Source organism: Sus scrofa, chromosome 10, assembly GCF_054392235.1.
Source record: "Sus scrofa isolate SSC_HxYL_T2T_F1_AM1 chromosome 10, Sscrofa_HxYL_maternal_Yorkshire_Landrace_v2.0, whole genome shotgun sequence".
NCBI classification, from domain to species: Eukaryota; Metazoa; Chordata; class Mammalia; order Artiodactyla; family Suidae; genus Sus; species Sus scrofa.
This window is the reverse complement of record NC_139392.1, coordinates 64,690,575-64,710,621: the sequence shown is the minus strand read 5'-3', so window position 1 is coordinate 64,710,621 and position 20,047 is coordinate 64,690,575. Positions and strand designations below refer to the sequence as shown.

Below are 20,047 nucleotides of genomic sequence, written 5' to 3'. Positions count from 1 at the left end.
TTTAAAAGATTATCATTCAGTCAAAACCTTTTTTTCAAATTTACTTTGTTGTTTCCATCTTTGACCTATGGATGGTTTGAGTTTATTTCCAAGTATTTAGTGTTTTTTAGATTCTGTTTTTTTAAGATTTCTAATTTAAATCTGTTGTAGTCAGAAAACAAACAGCAAAATGTCAACTTTCTGAAATCTACTGAGATAGTTTTATGGACCAACATGTGATCAATCTTGGTGCCCCATTCCATCTGTACTTAAATGTTTATTTGTTGTTTTGGGGTATAGTTGTCTGGAAAAATCATGAAGGTTAATATAGTTGGTTGTGTTAATAAAAATTTGGGAAAGTCTTAAATTTATCTACCAGTGGCAGAGATTTGTGAAAAAATCTCCAGCTGCACATGTGAATTTGTTTATATTTCCCTAAGTTCTGTAGATTTTTGTGTTCACATATTTGGAAGCTCTGATTCTAGTCAGATGTTCAATTTCTGATTCATTTATTTTATTTATTATTTTTTTACCATCAGAAAAAGTCCATCTTTGTCTTTAAGTCATTTTGAATGATTAATATAGCCACTCTAGCTTTTCAAGTTTAATGTTTTTATGGCATATATATTTCTATGCTTTTAATTTCAACATACTTGTGTCTTTGGCATTAAACAGCATCTCTTGTAGGCAGCATGTGGTTAATTCTTGCTTTTGAATCAGTCTGATTTCTGCCTTTTGTTAGCCTGCTTAATCCATTTAAATAGAATATAATTACTGTTTTTATTATGACAATGACTATTATGGTTGCATTTAAGGTGCCATTTTACTATTTGTTGTCTATTTGTCTCAAATTCTTTTGTCCCTTTCATTCTCTTTTCTTTCAAACAATCATGGTATTTCAATCTTCAGATTTTTTAATTTACATTATTTTTATTTGTTGCTATATACAGTTATACATCTTTAATTTTACCACAATTTATACTTTCTATCCAATTGCTTCAGGTAAAATATATAGTAGCCTTGCAACAGTGTATTTTCATTTACAACCTCCCTCCCCCATCCTTTGGAGGGAGATACACTGAATTCTAGACAAAGGGAATAGTGTGTGCGGAGGCATGGAAACAATGCATTACACTCTGTGATTGGGGAATTAAAGTATGTAGTTTAGAATGGTTGGAGCAAAAACAGAAGAGAAATGGAGAGAAAAGAGGCTGAGAGGTAATTAGGGGAATGATTTACAAGGGGCTTGTAAACTGTGATAAGCTATTTGCACTTTATCCTGAGGGCAACAGCAAGCCATTAAAGTGTTTTATGCTAAAGAGTGATATGAACAGATTTACATTTTGGGAAGATTAATATGACTACCTCATGAAAAATAGACTTGGAGGAGGGGAAACCTTGAAGCTGGAAACTCAGGAAGCTGTTCTATTAATTGAAGCCAGAACAAAGTGGTCTTGAGCAGGGTCATGGGAGTAAGCTTGGGTAAATGGACAGATTTGGGAGATGTTTTGAGGCAGAAGAGAAATGCTTTCTTTATGGATTGGCTGTGAGGGGTGTAGAAGAGGCAAAGATGATTTCTAGCCTCTCTCACCTGGTTGTGACCTGGTGGCTTTCACTGAGACGGTGAGTTTAGGAGCAGTAAAGGGATGAGGCATTCCTAGTTCCTACAGATGTGTCCATCACTGAGTCAAGATGTGTGGGGTCCCTGGGCAGATGAATGATTTTTCACTCCTTGAAAGTAATATTTTTTAAATACTTCATTTGGTAGGCAGGTAAAATGTATTTTCCAATACAATTTTATGATTTTATGTTCAAGATAAAAGTTTTATTACACAGCCTGTGTTTTTCAGTTTATTTTGAATTAGGATAAAGTTTTTTTTTTTTTTTTTTTTTAATAAATTCCACTGCAGAGCATAGTCTTCTGTGGCACAGTTTACCCAATCCATATATCGCGAGTTAGCTAAGGAGATAACTGGCCTCCTATTTCTGGTTTATTTCAGTAATGGTATAGAGAAACGCTATTTTATATTATTATTATTTATTATTACTATTTACTTCTTCAGCTGCCCCCATGGCATATACAAGTTTCCAGCCAGAGCTGTGACCTACATCACAACTGCAGCAATGCTGATCTTTAACCCATTGTGCCAAGACCAGGATGGAACTGGAACCTCCAAAGAGATGAGCCAGATCCTCAATCTACTGTGCCATGGCAGGAACTCGTAGAGAAATGTTATTTTATTGTGGGGATACCTTAATATGGCTCTAAGTCTAACATGGAAATAACAGCATGTAATTCCATCATGGCTGCAACTTAACAAGAAAGGAGTTCAACTAGGGTGGAAGGATCTAGTATCTTTTTCCCTAAAAATTACTTCTTTTTGTTCCAAAGTGAAGGACCATTACCAGAAGGATGGACAAGTGTTCAGCAAGCAGGCAGCAGACAGGCTCCCTTCTGGTCTGGAACAGCTCCCCCATTCTACTCCTTTCTTTCAGCTAAGCAAAAGGAGATGATTTTTGGGCCACATCTCATCATAGTTCTTTGATGTGGTTTGAAAACAGTGTAGGAAGGTTGTACTTTATTATTCTCATCACCAATGCTTCTCAGTTTTACTCTAGAAGGGCAAACGGCTGACTCCACTTAGCTTTCACCGTCAGCAGAAGTCTTACAATCAAAGCTTTTTTGTAATGTCTGACTGTGACCAACGTCAGACATGATGACAAGATGAACTTTGTTTCATTAATAAAACAGGAAACTAAAATCTGTAGGAAGCTGACTAGGGCCTTTCCATTAAATCCGATCAAAGGGACTTTCAGGCACAATGATTTAGTTCCTTTTTATATCTCATGTATGAAGTTGGATATTTTCATACTTACACTTTTTTTGTGTGTTCTGGGTATATTTTATATCTCATTCTATTAAATGTATGAAACATAAACATAAGGGACTTAAGGAAGAGGAAAATAGAAAAAGCATTTAGATGCAAGTATCTGGCTGAAATTCTGTGCTTGACATTTGTTAGCTGTGGGAAATGGGTAAGCTGATAACATCTGTAATTCTCATTCTTCTATGTTAATTTGTGGTCGTAAAGCAGAATAAATGTGAGGATTAAAGGTGGTGTATGTAAGGTGACTAGCACATAAATAGCTGCCATTAAAATAATTTTTTTAATGTGATAATGGTTTGGTTTGTTGAAACAGGACAGAAAGCACTGCAAAGAAGACTTGGATTTCCTCTGAGGACAGATTCAGAAGATCCTGCAGAAGGAAGTCCCCAAAAGGATGATATAGTGATAAGAGAGGATTTCAGCCATCATGGAAAAAAGAAAAAAAAAAAAGAAAAAAAAGAAAGAGATGATGTTGATTGTATGTTTTTGTTTAAAAAGGAAGCTTAGAAGAGTAACAGCTACTTTGATGGATGATAAGGTAATGATAAATTGCTTAGCCTGGGAATTCTGTGATTAATTCAGTTTTCTAAGTGGCAATTGAGCAAGAGCACAAAACAATGAGTGGATGGCACAGAAATCTCTCTCAACCTTTGTACTAGCTAATGCTAGCTTTACTGGAAATAAATAAACAAATTTCCCCAATGGAAAGAGGTAGGTGATGAGGGAGGTGAGATGGGAAAGAAAAGAGGATTTAATGAATAAAACAGTGTCCAAAGTACATCCGAGGTTATAACTTACAACTGTCTAAAACCATAAATTCATAAATACTGGTCTGTGCCCAAATCAGATACTGAAGAATTGTGAAAGATGTGTAAAACAATTGAAAACCATGAGAAATCAGTTTTAGTGTGAGCAAGTCTTGAAAGTTACCAGGAAGTTCTTTGACGGACCTGAGTGAACTTGCGATTGAACCCCAAAGTCCCCAAGCTGGCAGGAAACATTGGATGTGAGGTGTTTTTCTGGAAGGTAAACTTTATCTATGTAATCTCCAATTACCTTCTAAAGTAGTGCACTTTTTACCTTTTTCTCTCAATTTATTTTTGGTAGGGAGGAAATGAACACTTTCAATATTAAGATTCTATTTCAACATTCAAGGGGGAAAAGGAAAACAGTCAACATGAAAGCCAAGTTTGGAGGGCACCCCATGTGTTTTTTAATATTTTTAAATAAAAATTACAAATGTAATGATAAAATTACTCAGTGTCTTATGCAAGTAGGCAAAAAGTAGATACCTCTCAATCATATGTCAGACATATCAGATGACCAATTCTGTAAATAATGAAAGATAGACTCTTAGATGCTTGCAATTATCATTTGATTTCAAGTCTATATAGTGTGATTATCTATAGAAAAATTAGCTGTTACCATAATGTATTGCAATGAAATTGATATAAATGGCCATACATCATTTAAAATGAACAAGCAGGACCCATGGATATGATTAGATAGCATCTTAATTTTTTTCCCTTTATAATTTATTCAGGAGAGATAAGGTGATCAGAAAAGTTATTTGACTAGAACTGTCATAGATAATATTCTCTAGAACTGGTAGATTTTCAAGCTGACTCTTTTTTACGTAGCAATTTCTAGGGCTCTTTGGGACCCACAATTAAGGGATGGGATATCTCCTTAGGATTTCCCTTGATCTGGATGAGTGAATCTCTCTATCTGATTTGTTGAGTAGCTATTCCATAGTTCCCAAGGATATTCACCTCTAGCTAACATTTGTTGAGGCCCCATTACCCTCTCAGATGATGGCATTATAGTAAAGGACCTAAAATAACCTCATAGTGGCTTTCTTATGCATGTTGCCCTTATCTGGCATGGGGAAAATTCATTCACCCAGAAAAAGCATATTAGTGAAAAAAAAAAAAAAACAAAACAAAAACCTCAATACAGGAGCAACTTTCTTTACTTTGTCACAGAAGGGCTATCTAGCCTAACAACTCTTCTTCAGATTTCCCAAGAAAAAGTCATGGTGTGCCCATAACTACATTGGAAGACTTTAAAGGATTCCACAGAGCCAGTGAAGAACTTATATCTTGACCTGAAGATAGGGGGAAGCACCCTTCTTGCTTGTTGAGTCATTTGCCTAAGGTTATACAGCCCTAGTCATTAATGGGGCCCGTATTTCTATGCACAATTTTTTATACAAAGGCAGAACTCTTACCCTTACTCTGTACATCTTTTTTCACACATTATCACTAAATGCAATTTACCTCAACTCTAACCATTTTAAAAAAGGATTAAAAAAATAGTAATGCTTCCTTTCAAAAACAGGGCAGAACATAAAATTCTCTCATCTTCCCTCTGGGCTATGCTTTGGTATCTTTTTTTCATGGTTCTGAGACAGATTTCCACTGGACTGTCTCTACGTCAAAACATGAGTTCATTTTGTATTCAAGTGACTATTAAACAATTAGCAAAGCTTGTCCTAAGTCATTAATTGTTTAATCTTTCCTGAAACTGGAGAGTCCTCTGTTCCTGAGTTTATTTTGATCTCTCTGAAATGCAAATATTTGCTTTTCTCCTATAGTTCTGAATCTCCTTTTGGCCTCCATAGAAATACTTGGACATAAAGAATATTCCTGTTCTACTTAAACGTTTTAGAGATGAAAGTGATTTTTGTCTAGCTTTGAGATCTGTCTCTTTGAGACTTAAGACATGATACCATAAAACTCCTAGAAGAGAGCATACGCAAAACATTCCTTGACATAAATTGTATTGATATTTTATTAGGTCAGTCTCACAAGGCAATAGAAATAAAAGTAAAAAACAAATGGGACCTAATCAAACTTAGGAGTTTTTGCACAGTAAAGGAAACCATGAATGAAATGAAAAAGCAACCTACAGAATGGGAGAAAATACTTGCAAAAAATGTGACCAACAAGGGCTTAATCTCCAAAGTATACAAACAACTCATGGAACTTAACAATAATAAAAACAACCCAATTGAAAAATTGGCAGAAGAACTAAATAGACATTTTTCCAAAGAAGACGTTAGAGAAATACAAACCAAAAACTACTATGAGGTATCACCTCACACCAGTCAGAATGGCCATAATTAAGAAGTCTACAAATGATAAATGCTGGAGAGGGTGTGGAGAAAAGGAAACCCTTCTTCACCGTTGGTGGGAGAGTAAATTGGTACAGCCACTATGGAGAACAATATAAAGGGTCCTTAAAAAACTAAAACGGGTTGCCAAATGATCCATTGATCCCACTCCAGGGCCTATATCTGGATAAAATGCTAATTTGAAAAGATACATGCACCCCTGTGTTCAAAGCAGCGATATTTACAATAGCCACGTCATGGAAACAACCTAAATGTCCATCAACAGAGGGATGAATAAAGAAGATGTGTGTGGAACAGTATATAGAACTGAATACTACTCAGCCATTAAAAAAAACCCCACAAAATGATGTCATTTGCAGTAATATGGATAGAGATTCTCATACTAAGTAAATCAGAAAGGCAAATATCATATGATATCACTTAGTATGTGAATTCTAAAATTTGACACAAATGAAACTTACAAAAAGGAAACAGACTCACAGACAGACTTGAGAAAGACTTATGGTTGCCAAGAGGGATGGGGATGGGAGAGGGATGGAAGAGGAGTTTGGGGTTAGTGAATACAAATTATTGTATGTAGAATGGATAACAATAAGGTTCTACTGTATACCACAGGAGATGATAGTCAGTATTCTGTGATAAACCATAATGGAAAAGAATATTTAAAAAGTATATATATATATATATATATATATATATATATATATATATGTATAAGTGAATCACTTTGCTGTACAGAAGAAATTAACATCATAAATCAAGTATATTTCAATTAAAAAATAAGAGCAGAGAGATATGTCTCTTTGAAATTAATATAATATGGGGGTAGTTGACTTAAGATGCCTGATGGTCTCATAAATATATTATACAGTACTCATAATCTGTAAGGCAGTATAAGGTAATGGCTAAGAGCATAGATGTGAGACAATAAAAACGTGTTTACATCTTAGCCCTTATTTTCAGTTTTCTAGCCTCAAAAATGGGGGAAGGGTTGGTTTGGGAGTTTAAGACTAGAAGGTATAACTATTAAATGTAGAATGGATAAAATAATAAGGTCATACCATGTAGTACACGGAACTGTATTCAATATCTTGTAATAAACCATAACGGAGAAGAAAAAAATAAAATGAAATACCTGTAACTAACCTACTGGATTATCGAGAGAATAAAATGTGAGGGTGTATATGAAGTCAGCACTCCATGCATGTTAACTAGTATTATTTATACCATGGGAAATCTCCCACATGCTATCTCCCAGATATCTAAAATCTCAGTTGAAAGGAGTACTTTAATCAGGAAAGGTGAATTCAACTGTGTTAATGTCAGAGATGGACAATCTGGAGGCCCTGGATTAGTCTATTAAGGTAGATATTCATGTCTGTTAAATAGCTCATATTACAAATGGGAAAAGTAGTGTGGTAACCACAACCAGGGGCAAAATTTCCTATTAATAAATTACTTAAACCCCTCTGAAGATAAGAATTAGGAAAAGCTATAAGTGCCTCACTTTGAAGTGAAAAAAAAAAAAAAAAGTTGTCTGCCTTTCTGTGATGATGACTCAGTCCTCAAGACACACCCAGGCCAATCTCTAGGCAATGTGTGAGCACAGAGGACCACTTTCTACTCTTTCATAAGATTATTAAAGTTGACTTGGGAAAACACGATCAAATGGAGAAGTCTGTGAAGTAGTTTCCCCTTTAGAGTCTTGAAGCTTATCGATGGTTCAATGAAAAACTGGAATCTGCAGTGTGGGTACTCATGAATGAAGGGGAATCTCTCTGGAGACTACCTGATTTTAATTAGTTGGTGCTGAGGTTACCTAGACACTTTGAAAGCTGTTCAGACAAGATAGCTGTCTTAAATCCCATCTGGAACACTGGAAATGAACAAATAAAAATTTCTTCTGGCTTTTGTAACAGATAAACCCTAATCTCAGTGGCTTAAACCAATGGTTTATTAGTTCTGTTTTGAGAAAACACAGAGGAACTTGTGTCTCTGTATTTTGTGGCTCCACAGGCCTCTAGATCTTTGAGGTCCTTTGCATGCCATATGGAGAAAGAGAAAGAGGATTATGGGTGAGAGGTTTTCATGAACCAGAGCAGACAATAGCACTCATCATTTTTGCTCTTATTTCATTAACCAGAACTCAGTCGTGTGGATACATCTATGCCTGGGGGGCTGGGGAATGAAGTTTAACTATGTACCTATGAGGAAGAGAAAGTAAGTTTGGTAAGTAGCTAGCCATTCTCTTTCAAAATAAATATAAATTGATTATTAAGTATCAATCTAGTGTGCATTGCTATATTTAAGCTTCCATTGTTTATTTTTCAGAAAGGGTTTAGACAGCTGGAAAATTACTTTATTATCTAAAATATCATTGATACAATTTTACATGCATTTGTTTTTTCCTTTCTAGCATTCTTTTCTTTTTTCTTTTTTTCATTTTTACACATTAGGGAAACAGACAATGGTATCTTGCCACACTAAGGTTCAACTTTGGTGCTTATTGATGTAATCACTGCCAGATAGAGGACCGCATCTAAAATTCCCATTTCGGTGCCTATTCTTAACTAAGTCATTATTAGATTCCTGGGTGATAGGAATTTTACCATTTTTCTAGCTAGCTACTTTGTAGATGGAAAATGAAGGCAAATGCTTTTTTTTTTTTTTTAAATAGCTATACAGCAAAAAACCTAAGCAAGAACATGTCATTTTTATATCCCAAGACACTCAATAGATTTTTGCTTCTAACTTTAGTACATAGTTGGGGATGTTCCTTTATTTTATCAACTGATGGCTGCCAGATAATTGCTTGAATTTTCTCCAGGAAAGATTGGGAAACTATCAAAAAAGAAAGTCTATTCAGTTCAACTCAAACACATAAGGACCCTCTATGTTCAAGGCAGAGAGCTAGAGACATAGAGTTGAGTAATGCAATTCTTGTTCTCAAGAGTTAAGAGTCTAGTAGGGAAACTGTCCAGTAAACAAATTAATGATATTAATGTCATTTTCCCAAATTGGAATCAAATTACAACTTTAAATTCATGAGTGTATTTTATTACATTATTTAATATATTGAATGAAATATTACCTAAAACACTGTCCAGTCATGGAGAAATAATTTCATTACCTATCATTCATATCCTTAAAGTGACTGTTATGTGGGAATTAAAATCATGGTTATAGGGGATATTTAATAACTTGGAAAATTTTTATGTGCAAAAATGTTAAGTGAAAAAAGTAGGGTATATTGGGAATTCCTATTGTAGCTCAGTGGATTATGAACCCAACTAGCATCCGTGAGGATGCAGGTTTGATCACTGGCCTCACTCAGGATCAGCCATTGCTGTGAGCTGTGGTGTAGGTCACAGATGCAGTTTGGATCCTGCATTGCTGTGGCTGTGGTGTAGGCCAGCAGCTGCAGCTCTGATTCGAAACAAGCCTTGGAACTCCCATATGCCGTGGGTGTGACCCTAAATAGACAAAAAAAAAAAGCAAAAAGGATATACATTTGTATCTATATTATGAATATAATTAAAGGAAAATATGCATCAACCAAAAGAAAATTTGTAAAAAAAAAAAAAAAAAATTAGGTGTTAGAATAAACACCCACAACTTGTAGCAACAATCTGTCAATTGTGGGGTTTTTTTTGTTTCTTGTTTAAAAAATACCCTCAACATGCATTATATTACTTTTAAAAAATAAACAGAGCATAAATATATAAGGAAAATCCTTTGAAATTCAATCCCAATTATCCTGTTCTGATGGACAACTGATATATAGACATGGACTAATATAACTTTTACTTAATCAGCCACATTATAAAGTAGGGAAGAAGGTAAGCCCCCTTTTGGATATTATCGTGCTCTGGAACTACCTTATGATTTCCCACCATATATTATGCATGCACCTGTTATATTTTCTCGATTAGAATCTATGTTCTTTGAGTTGGCATCCAAGTACCTTAATGGAATAGCAGTTCTCAACCATGCTGCCTCCAAACCATGAGTATAAAGTTAGTGGAATAGAAAGGGCTCTAGTTTATGCTAGAAAGGCTATATGATATATGCCACAGCTCTTTTCATACATGAGCATGCCTATTTGTGTCCTGAAGTGTGAGGACAGTGTTGTTGTGCTCAACACAGTATCTTGCACAAAGCAGTGGTAAGCCTTTATGGACAGGTAATAATAGTAGCATAATGTTTCCAGATGTTGGTTCTTTGTTACCATGGCATGGCTTTTGTTGAATCAGTGTGTGATGTGCACTATTATTAAAGTCAACTCATTTTAAAAACCTAAATACCCTAAAGTAAAAATTTACTGTACAATTTTAAATGGAAAATCAGAAAACAGTAATTGTAAAGTAATTTTAAAAACCTAAACAATGGCTACAAAATAATGTTACCTTCTAGCTAAAATTTCTTATCTTCCAAGGCTCTGAGCTTGAACCCTGATCTCCATTTGGGACAATGGCCAGGGTTAGAGAGTGTTAAAATGTAGCTATCCTCTTCCTTGTAATCAGAGGATTGACAGTAAATTCGAAAGGGGATAACTTTGTCTTCCTATATTCAGGGTTACTAAGCATTTTATGCCTCCTAAAATCAGAGTATCACATTGGAATTCATCCCACACTTTGGAAAATACATTAAGGAGTTATGCAATGAGCTTTTCACTTCTGATATTTCATTTGTCAGAATCCTGTAGGAGCAATGAGACATAAAGTATCATTTCGTAGAGTGAGGTACCTGACAAATGCTGGAAAGGAGACCTGCACTTAAGCCCTCTGTCTACACCCTCAACGGTCTCTAATTCCCATTTCCTTCCTCTAACATCCTCTCCTCTCTATGTAGCTTTGGACATCTCTTTTCCTCTTATGGCTTGGTGTCACTTGCTACAGATTGAATATTCATGAGTATTCTGTCCTTCAGCTGAGTGATTTCTAATGAGGGAACAGAGACATCACATCTCAATTTCTTGGTTTATTTCTTTGAGTTGAAAATATGTACATGGGGCTGAAACTTTATATATACATGTATACTTGTGCATGTCTGAGATTGAGTTGGTATTTGTGTCTCCTTGGAGAATATACATACACATTACACACAAACATGCAAACTATATATACATTATGTATGTGTGTGTGTACATATACACACACATCCTAGGGAGGCGTATGTGTGTTTGCCAGTTTATTTGCATTTTGGTAAACATTTCTGGAATAAGGGGGAATCACACCTTAAATATTATGTTTACCTTCATGCACTATACATACTAATTATTCTCATTTGGATAAACTGTCTAGAAAGAAAACCAATAAATGGCTCAGCAAACAGATTTTTATGAGTGAAAAATGAAGGTGAAAAACCGATGAAGTATGAAAGAGCTCAAAGAACATAAAACAGCATATAAAAGGAAATAATTCTAGCAATTCTAAATTCATTTCAGAGAAAACAATATCATTTGAGGTTTTAACTCAGCCAATTCAGGGATATAACTCACAGGTTATGTTTATGTGGACTTTTACTTGAGTATTTAAAGTCAGGTGAAATCTTAATTTATTTTTAAGATAAGATCATTGTGATTTAAACTAGGCCAGGTAGATTGCTTTGGGTAGTATGGCCATTTTTACAATATTGATTTTTCCAATCCAGGAACATGGAATATCTTTCCATTTCTTTACATCTTCTTTGATTTCCTTGATTAAGGTTTTATACTTCTCGGCATATAGGTCCTTTACCTCCTTGGTCAGGTGTATTCCGAGGTATTTGATTTTGTGAGGTGCAATTTAAAACAGGTATCATATTTTTGTATTCCTTTTCTAATATTTCATTGCTGGTATACAGAAATGCAACTGACTTCTGAATGTTAATCTTATATCCTGCTACTTTGCTGAATTTATTAATCAGTTCAAGTAGTTTTGGGGTTGAGTCCTTAGGGTTTTCTAGGTATAGTATCATGTCATCCATTACCCATGACATTTTTCACAGAACTACAACAAACAATCCAAAAATTTATATGGAACAACAAAAGACCCAGAATCGCCAAAGCAATCCTGAGAAACAAAAACCAAGCAGGAGGCATAGCTCTCCCAGACTTCAAGAAATACTACAAAGCCACAGTCATCAAAACAGTGTGGTACTGGTACCACAACAGACAGACAGGCCAATGGAACAGAATAGAGAACCCAGAAATAAACCCTGACACCTATGGTCAATTAATCTTTGACAAGGGAGGCAAGAACATAAAATGGGAAAAGGAAAGTCTATTCAGCAAGCATTGCTGGGAAACCTGGACAGCTGCATGCAAAGCAATGAAACTAGAACACACCCTCACACCATGCACAAAAATAAACTCAAAATGGATTAAAGACTTAAATATATGACAGGACACCATCAAACTCCTAGAAGAGAACATAGGCAAAACACTCTCTGACATCAACATCATGAATATTTTCTCAGGTCAGTCTCCCAAAGCAATAGAAATTAGAGCAAAAATAAACCCATGGGACCTCATCAAACTGAAAAGCTTTTGCACAGCAAAGGAAACCCAAAAGAAAACAAAAAGACAACTTTCAGAATGGGAGAAAATACTTTCAAATGATGCAACGTACAAGGGCTTAATCTCTAGAATAAACAACTTATACAACCCAACAGCAAAAAAGCCAATCAATCAATGGAAAAATGGGCAAAAGACCTGAATAGACATTTCTCCAAAGATATACAGATGGCCAGAAAACACATGAAAAAATGCTCAACATCGCTGATTATAAGAGAAATGCAAATCAAAACTACCATGAGATACCACCTCACACCAGTCAGAATGGCCATCATTCATAAGTCCACAAATAACATGTGCTGGAGGGGCTGTGGAGAAAAGGGAACCCTCCTGCACTGTTGGTGGGAATGTAAACTGGTACAGCCACTATGGAGAACAGTTAGGAGATACCTTAGAAATCTATATATAGAACTTCCATATGACCCCACAATCCCACTCTTGGGCATATATCCAGACAAAATTCTACTTAAAAGAGACACATGCACCCGCATGTTCATTGCAGCACTATTCACAATAGCCAGGACATGGAAACAACCCAAACGTCCATCAACAGAGGATTGGATTCAGAAGAGGTGGTATATATATACACAATGGAATACTACTCAGCCATAAAAAAGAATGACATAATGCCATTTGCAGCAACATGGATGGAACTAGAGACTCTCATACTGAGTGAAATGAGTCAGAAAGAGAAAGACAAATACCATATGATATCACTTATAACTGGAATCTAATATCCAGCACAAATGAACATCTCCTCAGAAAAGAAAATCATGGACTTGGAGAAGAGACTTGTGGCTGCCTGATGGGAGAGGGAGGGAGTGGGAGGGATCGGGAGCTTGGGGTTATCAGACACAACTTAGATTTACAAGGAAATTCTGCTGAGTAGCATTGAGAACTATGTCTAGATACTCATGTTGCAACAGAACAAAGGGTGGGGGAAAAAATGTAATTGTAATGTAACTTGATCCCCTTGCTGTACAGTGGGAAAATAAAAAAAATAAATAAAAAAATAAACTAGGCCAGGTAGTACCTAATAATATGTGGAAAGAGAAAAGGCAATCTTAACAATTTCTGGTATAAATTATAGGCCTTAAGCATCTTTCCATATTATAAATAATGACAATTAAAATATGTATTATATGCTGACTTTATATGCATTATATTATTTAGTCCTCAAAATAACCTCCCTCTGAGACAGGAACTGTTCTTGTTATCTTCTGTAGATGGGAAAACTGAGTCTCTTGGTTAAATTTAATGCCAAGACCAGGCAGCATAGAAGTGGTAGAAATAGTATTTAAACTAAGTTCTTTTACTCTGGTGAAAAACAACCCTGGGTGGTAGATGATACTATTCCTATCCTCTTAGCAGAATATGCAATTGAGGCTTAGGGAGAGCTGAGCAACAGGGTCAAGGCCATTTGTGTAGTAAGTGATAGGGCTGGGATTTTAATCCCACTCAGTCATTGATGCCAAAATCTAACTGAGCTTACTTTGCCCATCTTTGCAAAAATATAGGTCTGCCAAAGCAGAGAAAGCAACTGCTGTCTCAACATACTTGATAAACTACATCATCAGCATTTATTCTGTAATTGGCTTTAGCTTTAGTAAGGCCTTGTAATGTTGCATTAATATTGCATCTTCTCAGCATGGTCAAACCCAAGGGGAGAGGGAGACACATTTTTGTCTGCTCTGGTGATCTAGGTTTTCTACAGGTAGAGTGGCCATAGAGCACACCACCCAAACTGGGACATTCTGGTGAAGGGGTGAGGACACTCTTCATCATAACACTGGGCAGCAGGTGAAAACCACTTGTTTTTTTCCAGGAGCATGTAGATTTTCCTTCTGATGGTCACAGGCCAGTGTTGACCTTGGTTCAGGGGTTCTGTTGTAACAATTCTCCTAGATGCTGATCTCCAAACTGAGTACTTTACACACCAACATGGAGCAAAATACATTTCTTTGATTTTAATCTAGTTTTAGGAAAAAATGGTCTAAGATCAAGTAAGAAGTCTGGGATTAGAACTGAGCAAGTTCTCCTGCCTTCTGGGGGCTATGCTATCTTTACAGCCAAAGACTAGAAACAGTGAGGAGTTATTCTAAGTAAACAACATTGATTTTTGAGTTCCATTTTTGCTGTGGGAAGAGAGATGCTTATGGCTCAGTCCTTGTTCTGAACTCCAAGGTGAGAAATTTTGTTCAGTAGACTGTGCTATTTCCTATCAACAGGTTTATAATGGGCTACCAAGTTCATGCTCAAAGGCTTGGAATTGGCAACCAGTTATCAAGAAATCATACATCATGTATGCTGTTGAGACAGAGACACATCATGAAAATAGCTAACATGGAAAGGGAATAGGAAGTTTTGGATAATCAGGCTCTAATACCTGATCTTGCCAACTGGGGAAAAGTATGTTAATTGTGGAATGTATGTCTCTGTTTCATAAAGTCAAGGGTAATATCACTACCTTTCAACTATTTGTTGAGATTTTTAAGTGAATTAAGTACATAGACAGGAAGCCTTTTGCAAATCTTGGTTCTCTCTTCTTTTTACTTAAAGTCAAACCCCAAGTTCTGTAACGAGACTGTTCTACTGTATTTTTCACATCAATGACATAAATTCACATTCTTTCTTATCTCTTCCTTTTTCTGTCTTCAATTCTCCCTACCTCCTTTTCTGTCTTATTCAAGCAAAGAATTACTGTGGCCAAAGCATTATGAAACATAACATCCTGCACACAAAGAAATAATTTGATAGAATTAGAAATTTGACCTTTAAAAAATCTTTGTTATCAAAATAATTAGACTTTTAATTAAGCCTAAGAAAAGTTTGTTTATAAGACCTTTAGTGAAGAATTCCGATGACCACATCTCTTATAAAGCTAACACTTAAACGAATGCAAAAACTAAGGACATTTTTTTTTTTCTGCTGGAGGGTAAAATTGTCTCTAGCAAATAGATATACAAATATTAACTTTAAATAAAAAGCTCTTCAAATTTAGTCTGATTCATTAAACCCAAATATTAGAATATGTAAATATTTCAGTCTCTTACTATCCTTAGAAATGTCTGTATTGTGTTCATGTGTGTTTTTACTCTTTTCTTTGACCCTCTCCCTCTGGCTTTCAATAATGTTTCCTGGAATGGAACCAGAGTCACAAAGGGATTTACAAAAATGGAATGAAGGAACATGGGTACAAAAAAGAGAGGGAAGTGGAGGAATCAAACTCTTTTGTCTTGGTTTGGGAGATGGTGAGGGCATCTAAGGATTTATTGTATGAATATCATTTTTTCGGTACTTTAAGCATCAGCAGCTGGGTTCCGGTAATTGAATGTTGATTACTGCATCAAGAAGTGAGAAGGAGATGTTAATTAGATAAAATTGTCTGAAGAAAATAGCAACATTGGGAAACCTGGGACACAAGAAAGACTTTCTGCAAGTTGGTTTAACAAGGGAAATTTTCCCCTTCTCATCCCAATCTTCCTTTCTCTAGCCTCTCAAAAATCCTAAGAATCCTCCTACAACCTCTTTCTATCCTGAGCAAGTCACTGCTCCACAGCACAGGGTCTGGGATAATGCCAACCTGTCCAGTGATGGAAATCTGGGGATTTGAACATGGCTCAGCAGCAGCAGCACCACCACCAATTAAAGACCTCTTCCCCAATGAAGTCAATTTCAAGCATAAAATACTATCCCTCATTAGAGTAGAAAATTGGGGATGTTTTGGATGAGAGAGTTAACTTTGTACTTTCCGGACCAGTGAGGAGGAAGGCTCCAGGCTGCCATAGTGGAGATGCAGGAGAGAAGCTGCTCCGAGTTGCAATCCTCAATGACATCCCCATCTGGGTCCCTTTTCCAATTTTCTTGAGATTGAGATCAATACCTCTAAATGAAGATCTTCTATTTCTCTCCCCATCCCCCCAGAAGTTCCCTGGGCCACAACAGTGACCTGAGCGATAGCAGTGATGATGCTGGATCCTTAACCTGCTGAATCACCAGCGAACTCCTCTTTGCATGCTTTTATTAGGAATCATCATAAGTCTTTAGAGAAAACTTTGGAGTGGGTTTTTAGTTCGGGGGCGGGGTGATGTGTAGTTTTGTAGAAGGATAGGGATGTGTGGAAGGGTAAGGTAGAGACGTCTTCCTATTGAGTGCTAGAAGGGCATGCACTTAATAGTCACCATGACTGTGGTCATTGCCACATGGCATCACATGCTTTTTTTTGGGGGGGGGGATTATCAGAGCACTAAGAGTCCCAGGAGTAAAAGCACTATTTTTCCTATTTACTGAATGGAATTTTTGACCAGAAATAGTTGGGTTTCACAGACAAGGAGTAGGTAATTAAAATATCATTAAATGTATTGGATTTACTGAAAAGCGGAAAACATAACCATCAGTCACGTGAGTAAAGAGAACGTGCATCTCTCACTTATCACTTTAGGGGAAAAAAAAGCAGCAGTAGGGCCAATCATCTCAACCTAATTGGGGAATTCCAATGCTAAAAAATCCCAAGATGCTGCCTGATTTTCAGAAATACTTGCTATAAGAGTCAAATATGGGAGATAGAAACACTGTGCTAACTTATCGAATCTGCCCTAGATACATTCCCCATGCTTCATCTTATTGACAGAGAAGTTATTAAAAAATCTAGGTTTCTAATTTGCATTCTAGGACTATCAGAGTGAAGACCTGGGGGCACTTCTTCTTCATGTGTTTAGCTTTGGGGACTTTGACTATAGAAATAATTACTTAGATATTTAATAGTGAAGGGATAAGAGAGAAATTCTGTGTGTCTAATCCACATTTTTGGTTCCTGGCAAGAATTCAGTGATTAAAGTTAAGAAGTCAATACTGTGATTAACATTCTATTTAATGTGTCAGTCTTAGTAATGTACTATTTAAAATAATCTTTCTTTGTAAAAGTGCCTGCTAAGGAAAATATATGTATTTGGTTTGGGATACATGACCTTCTAGAATAGTGGTGTGCTGGTAAATATTTAATAACAGGAAAAAAAGTCCCTCTGTTTTGTAGCCATTACTGATTTCTATGGTGTAAATACTGATTTCTACAGTATAAATACCAAAGCCTATAACTACCTGACATGATAGCACAGTTATAAAATTTGTGAAAAATTATCAATTGACTCTTGCAAAGTTGGTATAATTTGGATCCAACACATAGTTACCGAAAGATAGTTTACTTGTTACTAGTTTTATATATAATCACTACAGCAGTATTTTACATATAATATATTACTTTGGATATAAACTGTATATGATCAAATGTGACAAATTGCCTGCATTAAAAAAAAAAAGTCACTGAGTACAAAATACTGGTGTGCCTCATTTTACAAAACTGATTCTTTCTGAAGAGCTGCAAGTGAATTGAAAGCTTCTCCAGTTCATTATGAGAGAAAAATAATTGTACTTGCATGTCTTAAAATGGAAATTTCATTTGTTACAAATGTGCATATTTAGTTTCTCTTTTATGTGACTGCATTTTCATATTTGGGAGCTATGTAGTAAAGTGAGTGAGGCTCTTAATCATATGCGATACTGATGATTTGGGAACATGTGTCTATTAGACCTCATCTTGAGGACTGGAAGGTATTACAGACTAATGGTTAAGCCTGTGGGTTCTTGAGTCAGACTAGCTGCCATCTGCTACCTGAATGAAGTTGGGAAGTTATTTAACCTGTCTCAGTTTTCCTTCTGCAAAATGGGATAATAACAGTATCTACTTCATAGAATTATTGCAGCCTTCAACAAGTTTAATATGTGTAAATAATTTAGAGCAGTGCTTGTAAACCTATAAGGACCACATACGGCTGTTTTTATGGCTGCTAATGATATATTTGGGGATGGCAATTGACTTAAGAATATAGAACTTACAAATATTGCCTTAGGTAAGTTGTTCTCAAGGTAGGGTGGCCAGCAATCTGTGTTTTACCAAGCCCTGCAGTAGATCTAATGCACACTGAAATTTGAGAAGCACTGTTCAGCATTACCACAGGGAATTCTTGTGTTCTACAAGAGCATTCTTTCCAGAGGACTTGACTGATCGTTTGAAGACTACCTGTAGCAGAATCACTTTCAGAGCTTGTTTAAAATGATGCACATTTGTGTAAAATACGAGACCATACTTAAATAAGCCTTTGACTGTGAATAAAATATGTCTAGAAGAATCCAAAGATAACATTGGTTTCTTTGTAGAAGAAATTAATTGCCTGTCTTTAATTGCGTTTGGTTTGTACAAAGTGTGTGGATTTTACAGTTTCCCTAATGCTAGGAACTGGGTAGAGGAGAGGCAGAGGTGGGAGAGAGAAAATCAATTGTGTCTATTCTTATGCCTTTTGAATTGTGAATGATATACAATTTAACATTTTAAAATATTAAGAAATAATTATTATAAATTAAACACATATTATATATACATAATACAGATCTGTGGGTTTTACCCCAAGCATAATATGTCAAAATCTAGAATGGAACCTGCCAAGTCAGAATCCTTGTAGATTTATAGAATATCTATCATGATGGCACCCATTACTAATTTCCATAGTGTAAATACTCCCACCACAGCCAGTTTCTAGATGTGCTACTGGTTTGATGTTGATGAATTGCTCTCTTCATTGGGTCAACAGAAAAAATAAAAAAGAGACATCTCTATATGTGGATAGGGTGTAGGCATTATTCTGGCTTGTATCACTTGAAAGCTTTTATGGATGGTGGATATTACTGGGTCTATGCGGTAGGAGCCTTGGGTTCTTTCTGTTCCTGCCACTAACTGGGAATTGGATAAGACCCTTCATTTTCTCATCTCTCAGTGTCTTTATCTATCATTTGAGTTCATTAATAACTGTCCTACTTATATCACTGGGTCAAAGGAGACCAGATCCAACATCATTTCTAAAACACAAAGTTAAAGTAAAAGGTAATTAAATCTGCCTTTGATGGATTGATTGTCCATTCATGACATTTAAGTTAACACTATGAATTTCATTGAGACAGAAATCTCTTAAATGTCAAAGGTGACACAAGTGTCTAAATAATTTAAAAACTGTACAAAACTACGTCTAGAAGTCTATTTCTCCCAATAAGAAAACGTAGAAGAGATTAATTGCCTGTCTTGAATTGCATTTGGCTTGTACAAAGTGTGTGGATTTTACAGTTTCCCTAATGCTATGAAAGAATTTAATATTCTGTAGACAGGACACATTCTACTCAAATTGATCTCAAGTGCCCTTGCCAAAAGAAAAGCATTTCCTTTATATGAATTATTCTTTTTTTTTGTCTTTTTTTAAAGCTATTTCTTGGGCCACTCCCGTGGCATATGGAGGTTCCCAGGCTAAGGGTTGAAGTGGAGCTATAGCCACTGGCCTATGCCAGAGCCACAGCAACACGGGATCCGAGCTGCGTCTGCAACCTACACCAGAGCTCACGGCAACGCCGGATTGTTAACCCACTGAGCAAGGGCAGAGACCGAAC

The 20,047-nt window shown here is 36.0% G+C and overlaps 1 protein-coding gene and 1 long non-coding RNA gene across 23 annotated transcripts in view; one reads left to right on the top strand and one right to left on the bottom strand.

Moving 5' to 3' along the window:
- LINGO2 (leucine rich repeat and Ig domain containing 2) overlaps positions 1-20,047 on the bottom strand; it is a 1,289,481-nt gene that overhangs the window by 8,153 nt on the left and 1,261,281 nt on the right. The window lies entirely within an intron of this gene.
- Positions 3,181-20,047, top strand: part of LOC146399469 (uncharacterized) — a 31,251-nt gene continuing 14,384 nt past the window's right edge. For 4 of the 5 annotated variants that reach the window (XR_014817798.1, XR_014817797.1, XR_014817796.1 and 1 more), the window contains exons 1-2: positions 3,181-3,405; positions 8,147-8,232. This is a non-coding gene — a long non-coding RNA (uncharacterized LOC146399469). Of the gene's footprint in view, positions 3,406-8,146; positions 8,233-11,991; positions 12,108-20,047 lie in introns of those variants that run through there. The other variant, XR_014817795.1, reaches the window with a different exon arrangement.